The sequence below is a fragment of the Tachysurus fulvidraco genome, chromosome 13, assembly GCF_022655615.1.
Source record: "Tachysurus fulvidraco isolate hzauxx_2018 chromosome 13, HZAU_PFXX_2.0, whole genome shotgun sequence".
Lineage (NCBI taxonomy): Eukaryota > Metazoa > Chordata > Actinopteri > Siluriformes > Bagridae > Tachysurus > Tachysurus fulvidraco.
The window spans coordinates 14,744,620-14,766,153 of NC_062530.1; the positions used below are offsets into that span (position 1 = coordinate 14,744,620).

Genomic DNA, 21,534 nt, shown 5'->3' on the forward strand with positions numbered 1-21,534 from the left:
CTGTTCCGTAGTGATTTTAATTTTGATTGACTCGGGGCACGATTTGACAACATAGTTCAGTTTTGAGCACAGACTGGACTGTTTTGAGGTGAAAGTTTGGTTTTGCAAGGAGAGTCTGAGGTTTTGTGAATGTAGCTTGAGAATTGGGTTTTGTGTTCACAGTTTAGAGAAAAGCAGAGCAGCTTTCAAGAAATGTGTCTTATCAAGAAAAACTGTATTACAATAATTCTATTCTACACCTAAAGCTAACTATAACCTTATCCATAGTTTTTTTTTTTTAAATAACAGATGCTGTGAGCTCCGTGTTTTATGTAGCTCTGATTTTTTAAGAAGCCCAATGATTCAGGGGCAACATGTAATTTGTCAGCTGAACTGAATTGCACCAAACTTGCCTGCACACACAACAAACACAACTCACTCAATATAAGTCTATGTTCACAACACTATCGATACAAACACTGATAACATGTTGTTTATGCACAGTCACTTTAATGCTGTTTTGCACAAAACTCATGATGCTATTGAATGTGTACATGTTTACAGCCTTCATACTGTTTACTAATCTCTAGTTACACAATGCCATTACTATCTGTACTCTGGTCAGCACTATATTTTAAGTATCTTTCAAGTAGCTCTCTAACAATAAAGTTGGCACTGTCTGTCTGTTTGCACTAGGTTGCATACTATGCATTTTACTTTATAGTCCTTAGCTTTGTGTTGACTTATGTACCCCCCTGTTGTTCTATGTATCACCATGGTCCTGGAGAATATACATGTACTGCGTCAGCTATATATGGTCGAAATGACAAAAGCTTCTTAACTTGTTTCAGTAACCGACCACCATCATCAAAAATGCCAAATATTCCTGTTCTTGTTTGGACATTTGGTTCCTCTCAATATATAAATACATACTAAAAAGTGACAGTCCTTCAATGAACAGAAACATCACAGACTTATACACACACACACACACACAGTTTCGGGAAAAGGTAGCCAACATACAATAAAGACACACACGTCAGCTTTAATACACATGGCAGTGCAGTACAGGTCAGCGATAGAAAGCAACATGCAGGAACAGCGTTTCCCTGGAGGCTGAGAGAACAGCGTGCAGATCCGTTTTTACCCTTGCAGAAGTGGAGTAGGCTAATGAGAAACACAGGCCTACTTCCATTTTGGTGTGTGTGTGTGTGTGTGTGTGTGTGTGTGTGTGTGTGTGTGTGTGTATGTGTGTTTGAATTTTCAGGATGATATATGGAGTTTCTTGACATGCTGATGCTGGCTAGTCAGAGAATATGCATGATCTAAAAGTGCCCACGCAGCCATTATGTACAATCACTCCAAAAAGCAGCTTGGAAGAAAATACCACTTCTGGATTATGTGTTTTAACATGCTGGCAGATCTCAGTTCGAAAAGACTCTCGGAAAACAGCACAGACTACACAGGAATACTGTAATACTAATGAATGCTATAGTTGTCTATTGCTTTTTAACCAGTCAAAATCCATGCTTCTGTGCTCTAATTCTCTAATTCATCCATTTATCCATTTAGTTAGTAGGACCTAATTACAAGGCCTTCTTAATCCTCTGGGGTTTTTTTGTTTTGTTTTTTATAAGAGGAAATGAGTACATTTCTTCACTAAGCCATACTGTTGCTCATGCATTGAATTGAGTGATCATTCATCCAAAAAACTGTATTTGTATGAGAAAGAGAGACAATGAGTGTGTGTGTGTGCGCGTGTGTGTGTGTGTGTGTGTGCGTGCGTGCGTGCGTGTGTGTGTGCGCGTGCGTGCGTGCGTGTGTGTGCGTGCGTGTGTGTGTGTGTGCTGCGTGCGTGTGTGTGTGTGCGTGCGTGCATGTGTGTGTGTGTGGCACAATTTGAATTATGCATATCATATAAATATGAGTTTACCGAAACCCTTGATTAGCTAGTGGTACTGTGAAGAGGCATGGGGGGGGGGTTAGAGAGAGGGAGGGAGGGGGAGAGAATGAGTGAGTGAGTGAGTGAGAGTGCGAGAGAGTGAGTGAGTGAGTGAAAAAGAAAGAGAGAGAGAGAGAGAGAGAGAGAGAGAGAGAGAGAGAGGGAGAGAGAGAGAGAGAGCCACATCCCTGCCACAGCCAATTTTGTTCCCATGGATGGCTCTGCATTGGCAAATACATGGATGGCTCTGGCGTGCTCGTGGTGTCCCAACAATAGGGCTAATACTTTTCTATTTCTATTATCAACAATTATTCAGTAAATTCATAGGTTTGTGAAAGGTTTTTTGTTTATTGTTTGTTTTTCAATGATAGATAATGGCATACTGTATTAGCCATTGGCAATTTGCTCCTTTGTTAATCCATGTCACCAGGTCCACCACTGTGCATGGAAACAGTTCCGATGAGCTTTTGTCACACACATTGACTTGAAATCACTGAACGTCGCCTGTCACACTCAGCCAGTGAACGAAGTTTATGTTTATGTGTATAGTGGTGTGTAGGGGAAGGTGTGTGTCCGTATGGAGGAGGAAGTCATTTCTGAGTTAGGGAGTTCAACAAACCTCTGCAGTTATCTCTCTGAGAAGCTAATACTATAACAATTACTAAAAATTGACAGGCTGCACACAACAAAACTGACCACCAATGGCACATAAAGAGAAAGAAAGAAAACGATAGAGAAATACAGAGGGAGAGAGATGGGTGAGATTCCAGGCTCCACTTCTTAACCTGAATATGCAAGTCAAATATTTGCTTCCCTCACCATTGGTGTTGTGCCACTCCTCTCTTCTCGTCTCCATCTGCACTAAGACGTGACTGAATACCGACAGATTAGACCCAGCTATTCAGACACACTGCTATTTACTGTGCAAATTTGATCCATTGAAACGTGTGTACATTGTACAAAAGAGAGAAAATCACAGTGTGTAAAGGGCAACAGCAGCTTAATCAAAGGACACAGTTTCACAGACGTGATACCTACATTTAACAGACAATTACACGAGCAGGTCACATACACAGCAGACAATTATTTACATGTGCAGACGGCAGAAATGAGCAAAACAACATTTCACTCACAGGTTTTCCCTGAAAACTCGTCCCAATATCCTGTCATCACAGCACTTTTAATGACTAGACAAGTAATATCACCTCTAGCAATTTAAGTCTTCACAACTGATGTTGAGCAGTTCTTTGCCTTGAAGACAGAAAATGTGTGCATTTACTCGGTCTAATCTATTTGCTGTAAACAAAGCACACAGATGCTTGCTTAACAGGGCTCTTATTTAGTGCTATATTATCCGTGTTAGTGCAGGTTTGCTGTTAATTAAACAATTAAGTGCACCTTATCCATCACTGCCTCTACATCTAGCGCTACCACTAATGCTTCAGGGACACAATGAAACTTTCAAATGTATGAAACAATTGAATATTTGCCAGAAAGAGGAAACATGAGTGCACTGCCTTCCCACACAAGTAAAACAGAGAGTAAGAGCGCTAAACTAAACTAGCACGATAAAAAATCACTGCGATTGGAATGCTGTCAAACTTATCTACAATTTTCTATTATAATAGTACAATAAACTAAATATAAAATTATTCCACTTATTTCTAGATACTTCTAGACATTTATTAATTAATTACAAATTTCAAGCTTGAAACAGTCTTGTTCTATTGGATGATCATTTTGCTAGCGGTCAGCATTCATCTGCCAAAAGAAAAAGAACAATTAAAGCTTGAAATTAGGTTTAATGGCTTATATTTGACCATAAACCTTTGACAATGTTCAATATTCATTTCATACAAACACACACACACACACACACACATACACACACACACACACACACACACACTTGTCTTTGGTTTAGCTTTAACTGCAGCACAGCTCTGATTATCTCTACCATAATTATATACACATAAGCAGACGTGTCATGCATTTTCATGCACATGTAAAGACTCATGTTTGAATTGGAATGTCCTTAAAATGACTTATAATTACTAAGTACTAATTAGTTGGATCTTTATAATTACTAATGCGGCTAATTAAAGCTTTGTTCTGGCTAAATCTAAACTTATCCTCAGTTTTCATAAAGAAATTTTACTCCTTTTTTGTTTTTTTGGTTTTTTTGGTCAGCCAAATTTCCCCAAAAGGTATCAGATTCCTATCCATTTGTAAAAAAAAAAAATGGTCCCAACTAACATATAAAAATGTCCTGTCTGTCTGTCTGTCTCTCTCTCTCTCTCTCCCACACACACACACACACACACACACACACACACACACACACACACACACACACACACACACACACACACACACACACACACACACATCACAAAGACTGGCATGTGCTTTAATATACAAACCCATTTCTGGTCCAAACATAGTCTTTTACACAACCAGATCTGAAGAACAAATACACTACTTTAGACCCTTATTCTCCCAGTAGATCATCAAGAACATTGGTCATCATATGTCAACCTTAGGACACATCCAAAGAGAAATATAGACGAGGTTAGCATGATGGACAGGTGAGGACACTTCAGCAGACCAGGAGAGACAAACCAAAACACTTGATATCCTCTGTGGCCAATTTTGCTAGACCGGACACTCAAGCTGGAAATTCATGGGACATCAATCCTACCATTGACATAAACATACCGACCGACCAGATGAGCAAGACAGAATGCAATCTACTGGGCCTTTTTCAAGGAGACTCTGTAACGGGAGAAAACCTACCTATGTGTTTTCACTGTAATCACAAAAGCAATCTTTTCCCTCATTATGGAGAAGCTATCACAGTTCCATCTATACAAACGTAAAAGAGGGAAAAAATCTAGCAAAATTTAGCTCTCTAGGTGAAAATGTCACTGCAGACATCAAATCCACGGGTAAAAAAAAACAGCTCGGTCGCAACTGAAGAATCATGACATATGAAGGAAAGACACAATCCAAAAGCCTGCTCACAGAAATGACATATACAGAATTCTCTCAGTGAACAGAAAGCAATATGAAACATACAGATCCAATAGTGAAGCAAGCATCCTCATTAAAGGAGCACTCCTGGGACGACAGACTGATGGCCTTTCAAGACTTCAAGAACTAAACCACAACTCACAGGCAAAGAGCCATGAAGGACAGGATGATTTCACCATGTGAACCTGGTGAATTAGTAAATTCTGGTATACAGTCAGTGGGACGCTCTTAACAGCACTGAATTGTCTAAATGTTTGTTGTAAAAATGTTTTTTTTTTTAAGTTAGGACCCTTGATTTTTTTATGTCAGAATAGCGAAGTTCACTTGCATTTCAGTAGCAATAATGAAATACTTCACATAGGGTCTTTGTAGTGCGTTAAGCTCAGATAATTGGGTTAAAGGGAGTGATGTGGACCAAAAAACAGGGGTTTTTTACACCTGGTCACTTCATGCGTTTTCTGTGATCCGATCGTAAAAAGACCAGGTGTAAATGCCCTCCAAAATGTTTTCAAGACGGATATAAATCCGATTGTTCAAACCACTTCAGGAGGTGGTCTGGGACACATTTAAGATGAAACTGGACAGGTGTAAATGCATGTGGTTGTTCAAGCCACATATGTCAGCGCTATACTCCTCCCAAATGGAAGTACGTCAATCGCAAGTAACTCACGAGTCGTGCATCGCGCCAGAAACAAACATGTTTTCCCACCAGCGCTGGCTCCGATCTTTCACCCAGGTGTCTCGTTGGGTCTTAAAATGCACTGCTGCTGCCAGCGAAAATGCAGCAAACAGTAAATGCTGTTTTTTGTAGCAACAGCATAAACCAAAGCGTGTTCCATTTCAATTACCCCGGAAATGAGGTAAAATATATTTGCATATTGGGAGTAGAAAGATCGGATTGATATCCGATTCGCCAAGACGCATTTATGTGGCCAAATGTAAATGGAACAGTTTTAACAAATCAGATAGCTATCGGATCGGAGAAAACACATGAAGTGACCAGGTGTAAAAAGGCCCTCTGTTTAACACGACAGGTCATGCCACTATTGGAAAATAATCCTCAAGGGGTGGCATCGTAGTAGGTGGATTGTTTTCCTATAACAGCTCAGTGTTTTATTTCTTTTATACCACAGTGATTTAGCAAACAATTTCCATCTTTAATTTATTGATTTAATTTTTTTATTTAATTCTTCCATCAGATGTTATGAGAAAGAAATCGAGAGAAACCGAGACTCAAATCGAGACTCAAAAGGGAATCCATCCTCATCCAGGAGACAAGAGTCAGTCCAATTAATAGATAATTTCCCTTCAATAACTATGTATAATATGGTCAAAAAAGTGAAATGGTGTTACTGAGAATGTAACTAATTTTAATATAAAGTCTTTCTTGTTTAAGTTAAGAACTGTTTACTGATTGAGAAAATGTTATGCTGTGTCCTCAAAAGAAGACCCATGAACTATAATTCTTGCACAAGACTCTCTTTTTGACTGGAACATGGAAAAGCGCAAAGATTTTTGGCTTTTCTGGACATGTACTGATTGACACCTGAGAATCTTTTATAAATGTTAAATAAAAGTCTCCTAACAGAAAGCTTCACCACACCAAAGACTATAATTTGTTCTTTGTTAAATAACAGCATATGCTTCTTAAGCAGTTTTTTTTCATATTTGGCCTTAGATTCTGTTTACTGTTTGCATACATGTCCCTGTGTATATAATAGAAACCTGTCACATATTATTACAGTAGGATTCGCTGTCAGTGCTCTTTTTTTTTTTTTTTTTGATAATGAATCCTTCTGTCTTGATTATTGTATGTCTTCTGGTGAAAAAACTCACTTTATGATTTTCCCCAAACACAGTATTATTTTATTTCCAAATGCTAGTAATAAACTATTTTGCCCCAATTACACCGAATTTACATAATAGCTTCACTGTTTTACATAACAGAGCAGCAATATAGTGCGCTCGGGACACTGATAGTACTTTGCTTGTATTAGTGCCAAAACAAAAAGTCCTGCCAGTGCAGTTATTATCCTGTGTCTCGTGCTGCTTAAAGCTGCCACAGTGCTACTGGTTACGTGGCTTCTCTCTCTCTCTCTCTCTCTCTCTCTCTCTCTCTCTCTCTCTCTCTCTCTCTCTCTCCTTCTCTGTCTCTCTCTCTCTCTCTTTCTCTCTCTCTCCCTCTCTGTCTCTCTCTCTCTCTCCCTCCCCCCCCTCTCCCTCCCTCTCTCTCCCTCTCCCCCCCTCTCCCTCCCTCTCCCTCGTTGTTTATTTGATAACAGGCTTCCACATATGCCAGTTTCCATTAAGCAGCATGAGATTAACATTCCAGTAGTTACCCAGACACACACACACACACACACACACACACACACACACACACACACACACACACACACACACACACACACACACAACGAAGCAATATTCATTTTAAACCTTCACATGTTTTAGACATTAAAACAAATGAAATACACACAAGTATTTACACACATGCGCATATTCTCTCTCTCTCTCTCTCTCTCTCTCTCTCTCTCTCTCTCTCACACACACACACATACATACATACATACAAACACACACACACTTGCACACACACAAACATGCACAAACACACAAACACATCTAAGCCTATGTCTGGACAAAAGCATGGCCCATTTCCTGACTGTGGACACAAGTGCAGTGCGCATGCTCAGTGTTGATCTGCTGTCTCCGATTGCGAGATAAGGAAAAGCAAATCACTCAGCCATGTTCTCATGCCTCTAGCATAGCTGCTCCTGACCCCTGGATATCAAAGACATCTTGTACCTTCACACACACCAGAACAATCAAGATCGTTACTAATATCAAAGGACCAGTGACAAACAGGATAATTGAGCCAACTAGGAAAAATCTGTCATCAAAGTGATGCTAAGTGCAAAGACCAATTAAGTGTTCAGTTTCACACGCCTGCACAACCTGTCTTATAAACACAAACACGTGACTTTTAGCATCTTCTCAGCAGCATCATTTAGTCTAATGCAAGAACACAACATAGCAAAAATGATCTATATTATTATCTATTAATTCTACAATATTAGAAATAATAATAATAATAATGAATAGTACATTCTGGAAAAGCAGGAAATTTATAGACAAAACATCTGGAAAAGAAAAACTAATAGAGTGGGATTGGAGGATTGAACCTCTCTATCATTTTGAGCTTAGATTAAGTTAGCATGTATAGTTTTTTTCTGCAATCTGGGATCGTGTTTTTTTTTGTTTGTTTGTTTTTTGGGGGTAAATTTAGCTCATTTTTTTTTTTACAAAAAACTTTTCGATGCAAATACTTTAGACTCATGTCACTAAACTGGATGGTGTCAACATTTCTTGGCTTGTAATACAAAGTGCCGTTTCCTCCAAACTAATGCCTGTAATTTGGTCCGGGTGTCCACAGGGAGCCTATCATTATGAAGCCTGCATGTTGAGCACTTCTGCTTGTGAAAGATAAGCAGGTGTCCAACAGGTAATCTGCTAGCCAATCCCGCTAACCAGAGATTTCCCAGCAGACAACACAGCAAAAAAAATCAAAGACCTATCACATGTAGTAGTATCAAGTAGGTTGTTAGTCCATTAAAATTTTTGGACAGGATCAAGTGTTAAGCAATTTCTTGATGTGGGGTTCAGGTTCAGTGGGTCACTGCTATTTAAACTGGTAAAGCATGAAATAATAAATCAGGATCATGAATTGGTCTGAGAGAGAAAAATGGGATGTGCATATATATATATAAGGATTCTCTTATTTCTGAAAAGCTCTTACACAAGTGATACATCAAAGCTTTTGTGATCTCCCTCTTTCTCTCTATACACACACACACACACACACACACACACACACACACACACACACACACACACACACACACACACACACACCATAATCTTCCACCCTAGATCAATATTTCCAGCCTTATTCTTTCCCTTTATTTTTTCCTCACACACACACACACACACACACACACACACACACACACACACACACACACACACACACACACACACACACACACACACACACACACACACAAGCAGTGTCAAATGGCCACATCAGCACATAGGAAGAGGAAAAGCGCATGAGGCATGAACAATACCTCCTCCAACCGGTACCACCTCTATTCTTCTATCAATGTGTCAACAGACAGAGGATGTGTGTACGTCCGTGCATCTGTGTGCATGTGTGTCTTCACACCTTCAATGACATCACATCACTCAGTCACTGAAACACACCCTTAACGCATCATCAATCTGCCATCAGACAGCCATTTGAGCACATACTGATCAGTGGCTGAATGCAGTTCAGGAGGTTTTAATCAGGTGATGGGAGTGCCTGTTTGACATCCATATGGTGAGGACTGGACAAATACAAGGACAAGAAGATGGATGAGTAAGTGGGATAAATAAACCTGGACAATGATAAACAGGATACAGACCAAACTAAACAGCATCACAACATAAATAGAATCTAGCAGATGCACCAATGAAAACAAATTCAAATGAAAGGTGACCACATGGTGTAAGTAACGCATGGAGTGCCACTCCAGTGGGCAAATCTATGTTAGAGAGAAGGAAGAGAGGGGGTTGTTTGCCCTTGAGCCAGTGGGAGTATGATATCTACCCGTCTCATTTCTGCCCATTTCCTCCATGCCTCTGAGGGAGAGTCTGTAGCGTGAACCAGGATTGACTCTAGGAGGCCAGCTCCTTTAATGTCTTTCTGTGTGTGTGTGTGTGTGTGTGGATTTTGCAATCGTGGAACTCGATATTTTTTAGGTTTAAGTGAGATTTTCGGAGATTTTCCACAGATTTTGTCCAAGACGTGTCATGTGACATCAACATGTATTCAGCCAAAAATATCAAATCATATGAATTGTACAATGAGTGCAGCTATAATAGAAAATAATTACATATGCATCATCGGTGGTAGTAGTTTAAAAAAAAATCCTGTGTTTACAGTTTTGCCAATTCAAGTAGTTTTTTTGCCAAAAAGCACAAAAATCTCATTGCATCACATATTTTACCACAGCAAAATCAAGCATTTTTAAACTCTGTGAAATCCTGGAAGGACTGGTAGAGGGGTGTCTTTGTGTGTGTGTGTGTGTGTGTGTGTGTGTGTGTGTGTGTGTGTGTGTGTGTGTGTGTGTGTGTGTGTGTGTGTGTGTGTTCTCCCAAGACCAAGGCTGATCTGAGTGGCTTACAGCCCAAAAAGTGCTAAGTACAGACTGTTTGGCAAAAACATCTCCACAATATGTCTCACTGCAACCGGCTCCATTCGCATCAGTCTGAGTGCTGAAATGACATCGGTTTAGCCCAGGCTGGTGGAAATTCAAGTCTCTGCTGAGGGACCAAAATTCTGGGCTCAAATTTAGGGAAAGGAAAAGAGATGGATGGAAACTAAAGCTGCATTCCAGCACCGAGGTCCAGCTTTCCAACCTCTCACTATTGCTTAAATATGCAGACAACGTAGTGGTAACACTGCAGGAATGTTCAGCTAAGACTGTTTTGGTTTTGAAGAACAGAGCAATAAAGTGATAAACGGACAGTGAGCTTGTTTATCCTTTGACATAATGTGAATTTATGATATAGGATGGAATGTCGGAAAACACAGTGATGTGCTTTGCAGACTCTTTAGTCTTGGACACTGAATGTGATACGGCTGAGGGTTGGGTTCTGGAGAGTTTCAGTGTTTTCTCCCTCGCATACATCCTCCATCTTTTTATCTCCGACAGTACATGCTTGACTCACACTATATATGACTCACACTATATATGTGGCTTCCTCCTTTAATTTCCCATCTTAACACGTTCCTTACACATTTCCTCTTACAGTCCCTCTCTGCTTTTTTCTTTATTTTCCACTCAGCCCCACCCCCTGTCCTTTTCCAATCCCTGCTCTGCTATCTTTTATTTTTTTCTCATAAGGTAGAGAATGGTCTGTGAATGAGGAGTAAATTGCTTGCCCTGTTGGTTCAAAACCAATTCTCTCTGTCTGCCACAGAGATGGCAGCCGAACGGATTACACACTAGGCAAGGAGGGCAAAGGACATGGGCCAGAACTGATGGCTCATGCTTTAGAGGATCTTAAAAAGATCAGACTAGCACTTACCTCGCAAACCTGCCCCCTCTGTATCAGACATAACATAACATACAGGGCACATGCAGATACAGAAAATTCTCTTAAATTTAAAATTCCTGTCAGTTTTTGCAAGTTGATTCAAAATATTTCAGTCTAAAGAGTGCTACAAAGCACCCACAATCCCTTTCAGCAGTCACTAAGCTTCAAGGGCTGTCGTCCTGAGTACAGGTTCCACGTTCAAAGTGGTCACTTGCACCAACACAAGTGACCAATAAGAAAGCATGGGTTATCTGTTCCCAAGTCCGAACATCTATTTCAAGTTAAATACATACCCTAAAGCCCGAGAACAGCTAAGATTTATGGTACTCGAGTCGCTCATTGATGGAGCTCATCTAGACAATGAGCAAACATAAATTCTAAAAGGGCAAAATAATCAAAGGGAAACTCTGCTTTGGGATGATTTACTAGTGTCTATATTGAACCTCCTTGTTTCTCCCATGCTATTCATCTCTGATCCTACAGAATAGGACAATAAGGCTTCCTCATGCCCCTAAAATTACAGACTCTACAAAAAAAACAAAACAGTGCTTTCACCTGAAGCCTATAATTTCAGTGTTTTGGTGGAGTACAGATGCTAGCAGCCACCTGTACTGGAAACCATACTAGAGAAACGCATCTTAAGCCCTGACACCTATCAGTTTACAGAACAAAACAACACCATCTGTGTGCTCTCAAATACTTCCTCACATAGACATGCTTATTACAAGTACCTGTTAGCTGATCTCGGGGAATCCATGTGGTCGTCCCATCACATGCAGCTCTGGATGGATGTTTCCAGTTTGTGATTATTCATGACTAATCTCCCAAACTCAAATTGGAGGCTTTAGGAGGATGGAGATTTCTATCGTTAGTCTCCAGAAAACTCTTTCTTGATAAATACAAAAAAAAAAGTTCTGTCTGAATGGTGCTGCAATGTTTGGAACATGAAATGGATTTCCCACCCGCTCTGAGTTCCATCAAATCCATGCCTTGCTTTATGCCTTCGCTCTACTGACATCTGTGCTTTTAAAGGGCATCGTTTCCAAATCCATGGCATTCCTCACAGCCCTTGGACCCGAATTTACAGTAATCTGTCATTTTCTCCCATTACGGGTATGTTATGGCAGATCATAAAAACTCTATACACTGCTGACTAGAATGAAATACAGGCCTGAGTATAAAAAAGCAGTTGAAGAGGATTAATGTTTTTTGATGCGTTTGCTGCAGTCAGCTATAGAAGTGGCTGAGAGGATGTGCTGGCTTTGCTGCTGAGTGTTGGTAGCAGAGGCGTGAGCAGATCAGCCTTGGCAGAGTAGACGTTCTCTCTCACTGACATTGCCGAACGAGATACACACACGCTGTGTCGAATAGAAAGGAAAAGACGAGAGTCAGCGCTTACTAAACACTCAAGATATGGCTGTGTGCACTAATGTGGGAATACATTTCTTACATGGAAGCAAGAGGCATGTTTTTTCAACATGTTGGTTAAGATTTATGGCGTAGTTAATGTATGGGGCAGAAAACAGGCATTGTTATATTAATCTTGCAGTTTAATTCATCAGCCAACCATGATGCAGCAGTGCAATGATAAAATGTCAAGATGTCATCTCAGTGACTTGGACTGTGACATGGATGTTGGTACCAGAAGGGCTGGAAGATAGATTTCAGAAGATACTGTTCTCTTGTGATTTTCAGTGACTAGATTTTACTAATTACAAGCTTTTTTCAGCTTAAGAAAATGTTATTTTGCAAAACATTAATGTTGGAAATAAGACAATTATTTAAACATATAACAAGAAAACAAATCAAGCTTGAAATGATTTCAAATATCCTAATAATCTATTAATCTGATTTTTGTTATAGAATAATCTCATAATGGAAAATGTTAGATAAATTTATCTATATTCAAGATGCTTTCACTTGCTAAGAAGATTTTTTCTGCTCCTGCTCCTGCTATGGCATAAGGCTCAGAAGAGCCACAATCTCATGCGAAGAATCGAAAAGCCCATCTCCCTGAATCAATTTTCTATCAAATAGAGCTGCTTTTGTTGGCTATAAACGACTTGCTGTTGCCACTGCAGTAGTGGTAATAAGGTGTGGAATCCTTCCATTATCCTGAAGCTTAATCCTGTGATTGAAGCTAGAAAGGCCACCAGGCAGGGAAAGGTCGACTCACTTGCAGGGAATAGGGAAAGCCGACGTTTCTTAAAAACATGGAGCTCGCATTAATCCCTCAGCACTGATGAGAGGGACGACTCCTCAGCGAAAGGTCACCCAACAGCGGCTGTATGAAATGGATTCCCGGTGCACTGCTCGCGTGATTTGGTTGGCTTGTTCAAGCCCATTCTCTCACTCATTACCTTCTACCATTTACGATCAACACACACACACACACACACACACACACTCCACTCTTTGCTTCTAAAACCCTGAACACACCTCCACCTAGCTCACACCACGGAAAAGGTCAACAAGGGAGAGAAAACATTGACAAGCCTCGAGTGAGACATTTCCAAGAGCATAATGTTGCATTGTTTGTGTGTGGGTGTTTAGGTAGCAATGGAGGTCATGCTGTATCTCAAAGAGGGCACGGAAAGCCCTGCTCATCTATTCCCAGGCTGGTGAAAATAAATTACATTAATTATGCATGACTCCCGTAAGTTTATTGGAACCGAGTCAATTATGATTTCACCTCGGCTCACATCCTACTTTCTGCCTTCAGCAGATTCGTCAGCTTTATTACAACAGGTATGAAAGAAAGCTCTGGAATGTTCCTTTTATCTGTAGCAATCCATCAATAATGAAATGGAATTGAACAGAGCATACATTATGCAGAGTGTTGCTTTAATTCGCCCTGTGTTTAGCAGCAAGGAGCAGTTAACCTTCACACAGATTAGTAGGTCTTCAAACAGTAGAAAACACACAGTACAGCTGCTTCATGCTGCCACAGCATAGATTAGGACACACACAACACATACACACCTTTACTCATGTCTCACACATGCATATAAACACAATTATGTAAACATGAAACACGCATAAACATGCACATTTTTTATGGCCTTCTTTTCCAAAACACACACACACAGACACACAGACACACACACACACACACACACACACACACACAACCTTTACTGTGTCTCATGCACATTCACTGTACAATACCTATAAACTATAAACCTATAACCTTACATGTACACATTCTTTTATTTTATTTATTTACACAAAACACACACACACACACTCAGGTCTCTCAGGAACGTAATAAAGACACACACACTCTCTAGCTCATTAAAGCACAGGCGGCCGAGGTTATTTTCATGCCCTACAGAGCATTTCAACACGACTAGTCATTAACCGACTTCATTTCACAAATATTCATTTGTTTCTGGAGCTTCAGGGCATGAGTGACATGCAAACTAGGAGCAATAACAGCAGCTTTGAAAGCCTCAATAGCCAATAATTCACTTACAATGGAGGATAATACCAAAGTTAGTTGCTATGAAATCATAAGTCAACTCTCATCAGTCTCATAAGTCAGCGTTTTATTGTCATTCATCATTAAGATGAAAATCTGGTAAACAATTAAACAATGCTTTAGATTCAACTGCTGGGACTCGACACATAAGCAGCAGCTGAGGTTAAATGAGTTTTAGAGCAGATAAAATTGCTATTTAAAATCGGTTCCATTTTGCACCCCTCTGCAAGATCAGGCAAAAGCCAATGCTTTAATCATTTACAAACTAAGTCCTGTGTAACACGATGTGCCGTGATTCATTTCCTTCAAAAGGGCAAGAATATAAAGCTGCGTTCACACATACATTGCTGCGAGTCTCCAGTCGATGGCTACTGGTTGCCATAGTAACAATATTTATTACTAATGTGGGCGGAGCTAGCATTCCAAATCAACTTTCTTGCTGCTAAGATGAAACCTTCTAGAAGGAGTGTTTGTATAATAGTTCAGCAGTGTAAAAAAAGTGTATAAATGCAAAAGAAGGAGAAGCAGCATGTGCTCTTTGCCATGGATCGCGTGCGCTCTACTTTCTTCACTCTTATTGGAAGTCACTGCACGATCAATATTTGCATAAAGTTTGCCAAAGGTTGCTGTTGCCTGTGTCGCCGGAAGTCTCTCACTGAAAATAAACGATCTCTGCTGGTTTGGTTGCTGCATGTCACAGTACAGTATGTTGCTGCATGTCACAGGTGTATGTATTGTGATGATGCTGTTAGATTAGACAAAGTATTTTAAAAAAAAAAAAGCCCTACAGCTAAACAGAAAGCATGCTGAAAGAGCTACAGACTCAGCTCCATGTTCCTGTCTTCATCACGGCAGCTACTGTCATGTTAACTCCTCTCTACTATTACTGTCATGTTAGTCTCCATTTTTCCTCCTCTCCTCGATGTCCTCCACCTCCATAATAACGAAGTATTATTTATACTTGCTATGCTAGTAACAACGACACATTAAAGGCAGCAGCTCATAAAAAAAGCCTCAGTATGTAAATGTAGCTAGCAACATGAGCTAACATTTATTTGTCACCATCACTGCTGCTACCGGATGTCCTTAAAAGTTTTCACATAATCAGCAAGATGCTAATACCTTCGTTCTATTTTTAACTAGCTAGCAAGTATAATCTGGTAGCTATGTTCAATGCTCACCAACAGACATTTGTTTGGCATTTTGTTGTTTAATTAGTTTTAATTAATGAGCAGACCAGAAGCGATAATTTATCATTTCCTTCTATCACTGTGTACCATATGGTTAAAAAGTGCAATGGTCTGAAGTCTGTCTTGTTGAATCAACTCAATCAACTGTTCGGTGATGGAGACGAAAGTGCAAAACTGTTCATATCAACTGCAGTCCATAGACATCTTCATGGTTTCTAAGTGGAACTATCCAGAGCAATCCCATGTGGGCCAACCTCAGAAGTAGCGCACCCGCTATCCTTCCTGTATAGTCCCATTCATATGATCAGATGAACTTGATGCTCCACTACATAAGTAACTGCTAGCTGAAATCGAGACCTGACCATTAAGAGCTGTGTGTTTATTGTACTTATGATTAGCAATAGAAAGTGATGTACTGTATTTATTCATGCGCTATTACACTGCATTATTTTTGAAACAGATGTGATTCCATTCACTGCTGTCCAAATAACAGCATGAAGAATAATGTCACATTTTGTACTGCAGCTTTCTTGGTGGACTCAAATGTCCACGTTAACCACAGGTACATGGCCTCCTGCTTATTATTCATCATTCACAGCACCCTTGCTCCAGTTAGATATCTTCTTATCCCTGACGTCATCACTTGCTCTCTCAATTCTCGGTCACGTTCTTTTTCGTTCTCACCAGCACTTGCTCGTCCCCTATTTCTGTCTGACACTTCACATGTATTGCCTTTCTTCTCGCTCTTGCTTTCTCTGTCTCTTACCTTAATACACGCACCACTGCTGCTTGCTCACTCGTCTGCTTGCATTTTAAATGAGGATCAATCCACAGACACACACATTCTTTCTCTCTCTCTCTCTTTCTTTTATTGACTGGCCGATTGAGGGATAAGTGAGGCCCAGTGAAGTGCTTGCTCCTCCACCCCATACCCAACACATGTAGCCCACTGAGACAGGCCAGGCATGATCGATGAGCAGTTGTTAACACTCCTACCAGGCGCATCGCTTCCCAGATTTACAGCAACAGCGACAGGACAATTTGGCAAACATACAATGTCTCTCTCTCTCTCTCTCTCTCTCTCTCTCTCTCTCTCTCTTTCACATTCCCAGCTGCAGCAAATAAGGAACCACAAGAGAAAAAAAACCGCAGACAAGTGCCCATATCACAGACATACGCACGCAAATACACACATGCACAGCAATACTCTATCTCACTTGCCCCGAGCAGTAAACAAAATCTTCAAACAATGCATGCAAATATCTGTGAACACACACGTAAGCTTGCGATCTCGGATGCAGCCACCCAAACACACACATGTAGGTCCTCACAAGCTTTACAGCAGAGCAAGTGCAACAGAATGGGTTATGCTGAGTTCACAGCCTAACAATGGAGTCAGCCAGATACCTCTGTCTTTCATTAGCAACTCAGCAGAATCATACACCACACACACACACAGACGCTGTCGCAGCTGGGGCCGAGTCGCTGCTACAAAACAGACCAGCTCTGCTTGATACATTCTCACAATCCCCAATACTCTTGATGGAACCACACAATGGAATTCTCAGTGCAGAGAGATCAGACCTGCCTGTGCCATGGTCCCTCTGCAGCCTATCGGGAGTGAAACAACGTCTGTGTCTGATGCTATGCTGGGTAAAATGACACCAGGCTCTGAAATCTGCAGGGCTCAGCTTGTATTTCACAGTGAGCTGTTCTCACCATCACGACAAATAGACTCAGCACAGCACCTCCGTAGTACATGCATGCACCTACACACACCTGGAAACTGGAACGCCCTGAGAAAATAAAGCAGAGAAAACCCACAAACTGGTGCAACATGAAGCAATGGGGTACATGGAATAAAAGGTGGGAAAATAACTACTTCATTTGCCTATTAGCAATTTGTTACCTTCATTCAAATACAAGCCATTTTGTAACCATGTGGTTTGTAAAAACATCACAGCAGAATGTGCTTAAACTTAAAAAACATTCTCTATTCTTGTGTACTTCTCATTTTAAGCTACTGTGATTGTTCTGTGTAGCCGTGATTGTTCTGTTTCTTTTCAAAACAAACCAGAAAGAAGTTAGTGCTTTAGGAAGTGCTTTATCATGGATAAAGTCACAAACAAGACGGGAATCCACCTCATGATTCCTGCCCATTGTAGGGCAAACATTCTGAGAGCATGAAAGTAACAGTAACAGAAACTTCACACAGGAGGTCAGGTGAGCTAATAAAGTTACCCAGCTGGTGGTGAAAAATAGGGGGTTTTTTTCACTATTAATACCTCCCAAACATATTTGTTGTTTTTCTACTCATGAAAGTCTGTGAGCTCCAACACGACAAATTACTTCTAAATTGCATTTTTACGTCTCCTTCAGTTTGTCCTGGATGGATGCAAATTTTTGCATGTGATTATATTCAATCAAGAACAATTTTAATTAACTACATCTTTTTGTGTCTCTCAGTGTGAACACAAGAATACTGAATAGTAGTCCAGAACCGAAAAGAACATAATGCAAAACAAGACGAGTTAGTGTGTATGATAGAGAACGTGTTATCATGTGACCAGACTACAAAATATGTTCTGGTGCCAGCCTACAGCCTCTCAAATACATACACAGAGTAATTCCAAACCCTGCATTCCCTCCCCATGTTATATCAGAGAGAGATTCCCTTTCACTCACACAGGCCCTCCCCCTTTACATTAAAACACACCAACACTCACACACATGCACACCGAGAGACTGACAGAGAACAGCACAAGCACAGGAGTTTAATACCACTTTTTCATGCAGTCATCATTCCACATCATCACATCTTGTACACACCCAGACATGTCAAAAAACATGGCAGCTCCTTTTACTTAAATATGTCTTTCTAGCTCTTGCGTAGATGTATGCAGTACTAATCTGTCTTTTCAAACACACACACTTGGTAAAGGGAAAGGATTTCTTCTGGGGTGGCTGTAACAATGTTCAGCTTCTCTGTACAGTATGAGTGTGTTTCACTGGAGTATATGACAGATTCCACTCTATCTAAAGTATTATACTCTACAGTATTAAACATTCCTCAATGAGCAAATATATTTTATAAGATGCTTACACTATACAAGCAAAATGTAAAGAGCCGTCTGGAGATATAAAGATTTATACCCACCCTGAGATTCCATAATGTCTATACCTGCAGCTGTTCAGCACACAAATGATATCTGCTGAGTTGTCATCCGCAGACAAATGAATGTGCCAGCTGACCGCTGGATAAAGACTCTTCCTGTGTCTCTGTGTTCGTGTGTGTGTTTGTGTGTGTGTGTATGTAGGTTTGGGAAAGGCAGAGAGCTCCTCAATCATTATACACGAATAAAGATGTGTCTACCATATGTGCTGCAGGCCTCTAAGCTGAGAGCATTGATGTGTGACGGTGTGTGTGTGAGTGAGAGAGAGAGAGAGAGAGAGAGAGAGAGAGAGAAATAGATAGAGATATAGAGATAGGGTGAAGTGAAACATATCTCTAGAATGCGTGTGTTGCAATGTCTCGTGCAAGCTTAAGCATGTACCGCATCCTTTAGTTCCATCAATAGGACGTGCCAGAAACCTACACGCTATAATGTATTATAAATGTGCCACATCATCTGCATCTTCCGAAAACCAATCTGAGACACATGGACGAATCCTGGCTATTGGCTTCAAGTTGCCAGGGCAACCCCTCACGAATGGCTCCAGTAGATTTTGGATGATTGAAATGCAAAGGCTTACCTTGGCCGATTATTAATATGTATGTGGAGCATCATCTATGACATGCACCAAATGTCAGGCTTCAGAGCAGTGTGTGTGTGTATATGTGTGTGTCTGGCTGCTGTGTTCCCTGCAGAGGCCCCATTTAGCCCCCCGCTACACAACTCCACTGGCAGAAAGAGACGTGAACTTTCCAAACTGAACTGCAGGAGTGGAGAAGAGAGCCAGAAAATGTCTGGCACAGAGATCTGAATAGTTTTTTTTTACCATGCACATGATGATACAAACGCTGGTGGCAACTGACTCTAGAGTCACACTTGATGCATGAACACTTAATGTATGGACCTGTGGGTGAGGAAGGGTTATTGTTTATGCTTGAAACAAAACTTTCAATGCAAAGCTCAAAGGCTCATGCTTAGAGGTAAAAGCTATCTTCCATCAATATCCATACTGATGAGTGTTTCAGAGACTTTACAGATTCGTGTCAGTGCACGTACTTATGCAGCCATGCAAATAAGTAGAATTCTTGCACATGCAGTTGTACTGAAGACTGAATGTCTTGCTACAGGGAAATGCCTTTCAGTTACAACTGGTAACAACCAAGCTGGCACACTGAAGATATGTTCTTACTCTAAGGCCATTTTATAGGTTACACAATTTTCATTGGAGTCACTTGAGCAAACGATACAGTTGAACCATTGTACACAACGTGCTCAATGTCCTTAGTATGTATCTTGTTCCAATGTGTGAGTGTGACTGCAGTCTTTGTATTAGATGCTCTGAGTGCTGCATGTACAGTACACACAGGATCTGGCTACTGTGTTTTTCACTCAGATATGTCATTCATATGTCATAACCCTCATTTCTTGTATGGACAGATTTTGTGTTTCCACCCATCTTTTCTGGTCATTAATTAATGAACATCAAATGGTTGAAATGACACTTTCTTATTGCATTTCAACCTTTATTAACCTGTAAAAACAACATTATTATCTTATACTTAAAAGTATATACTAAGTACTATCGCACTAGTATAAAACATACACATGTAATTTATCACCAATTATAGTCTTTATTTAAAAAAAGAATTACATATATTTACTATAATTTTATAGCTAAATTTAATGTTGTGGAACATCCTCAAAACAAGTTACTTCCTGTTATTACTGTACTTGCATTATAGCAGTTATAATCAGTCATTAAATCACCAGCCTATTGTTTTCTTGCTTGAAGCTAGTAAGTCAAAAAAGGATGCTTTTCATATTACCAGGAAACCACAAGGTACAAATGCCTCTCATATGAAGGTATTACCTCTGTTTTTTACACACAGTGTACAGTAGACACTGGAGACTCCTTCCATAAAACTTACCTAAACATCTCCTTATAAAAAGCTTCACCACATCAGCAACACATTTTTATTTTGTTATTTATTGTAAACTGTAAATTATTTTACTATACTGTACTATATGATAATAATAATAATAATAATAATAATAATAATAATAATAATAATAATAATAGTTGTTATTATTATTATTCTCATTCTTCTTATTATTATTATTATTATTATTATTATTATTATTATTATTATTGGGAAATTCACTGTTCCCAGGTATCGCTTCCCAAATAATCCATGTTTGCTGTGCTGTGCATTTTTCTTTTTAATGTACGGCATTAACAATGAGAGTTATAAGAGAAAAAAGAAGTGATGCTGTACTCTACTAACAACACTGGTGGCCATATTGGTTCTGTCACATACATGTTGTATGGTGGAGCATGAATGTGCAAAAGATTGTTGCCTGTATATTTATAGAGTAATATATGCAATTTGTTCAAGAAATCCCACAATGCACTGTAATAGTGCTCAGTATTATTGCTTTAGCTTTGGGTGCCTTTTGAACGACAGGGTACAGGCCTATGAGATGTCACAGCACTTATGGAAATGTTAATAGAGTTTCCGTGACACTGTACCGGACACTGTACCGGACAACTGTGTTTACTTTTCACCTGCTGCTGACGTCTGTAGTCAA

The 21,534-nt window shown here is 40.0% G+C and overlaps 1 protein-coding gene across 7 annotated transcripts in view; it reads right to left on the bottom strand.

Moving 5' to 3' along the window:
* The window catches only part of bcar1 (BCAR1 scaffold protein, Cas family member), a 69,838-nt gene that overhangs the window by 46,976 nt on the left and 1,328 nt on the right, over window positions 1-21,534 (bottom strand). The gene's annotated exons all lie outside the window — the stretch shown is intronic.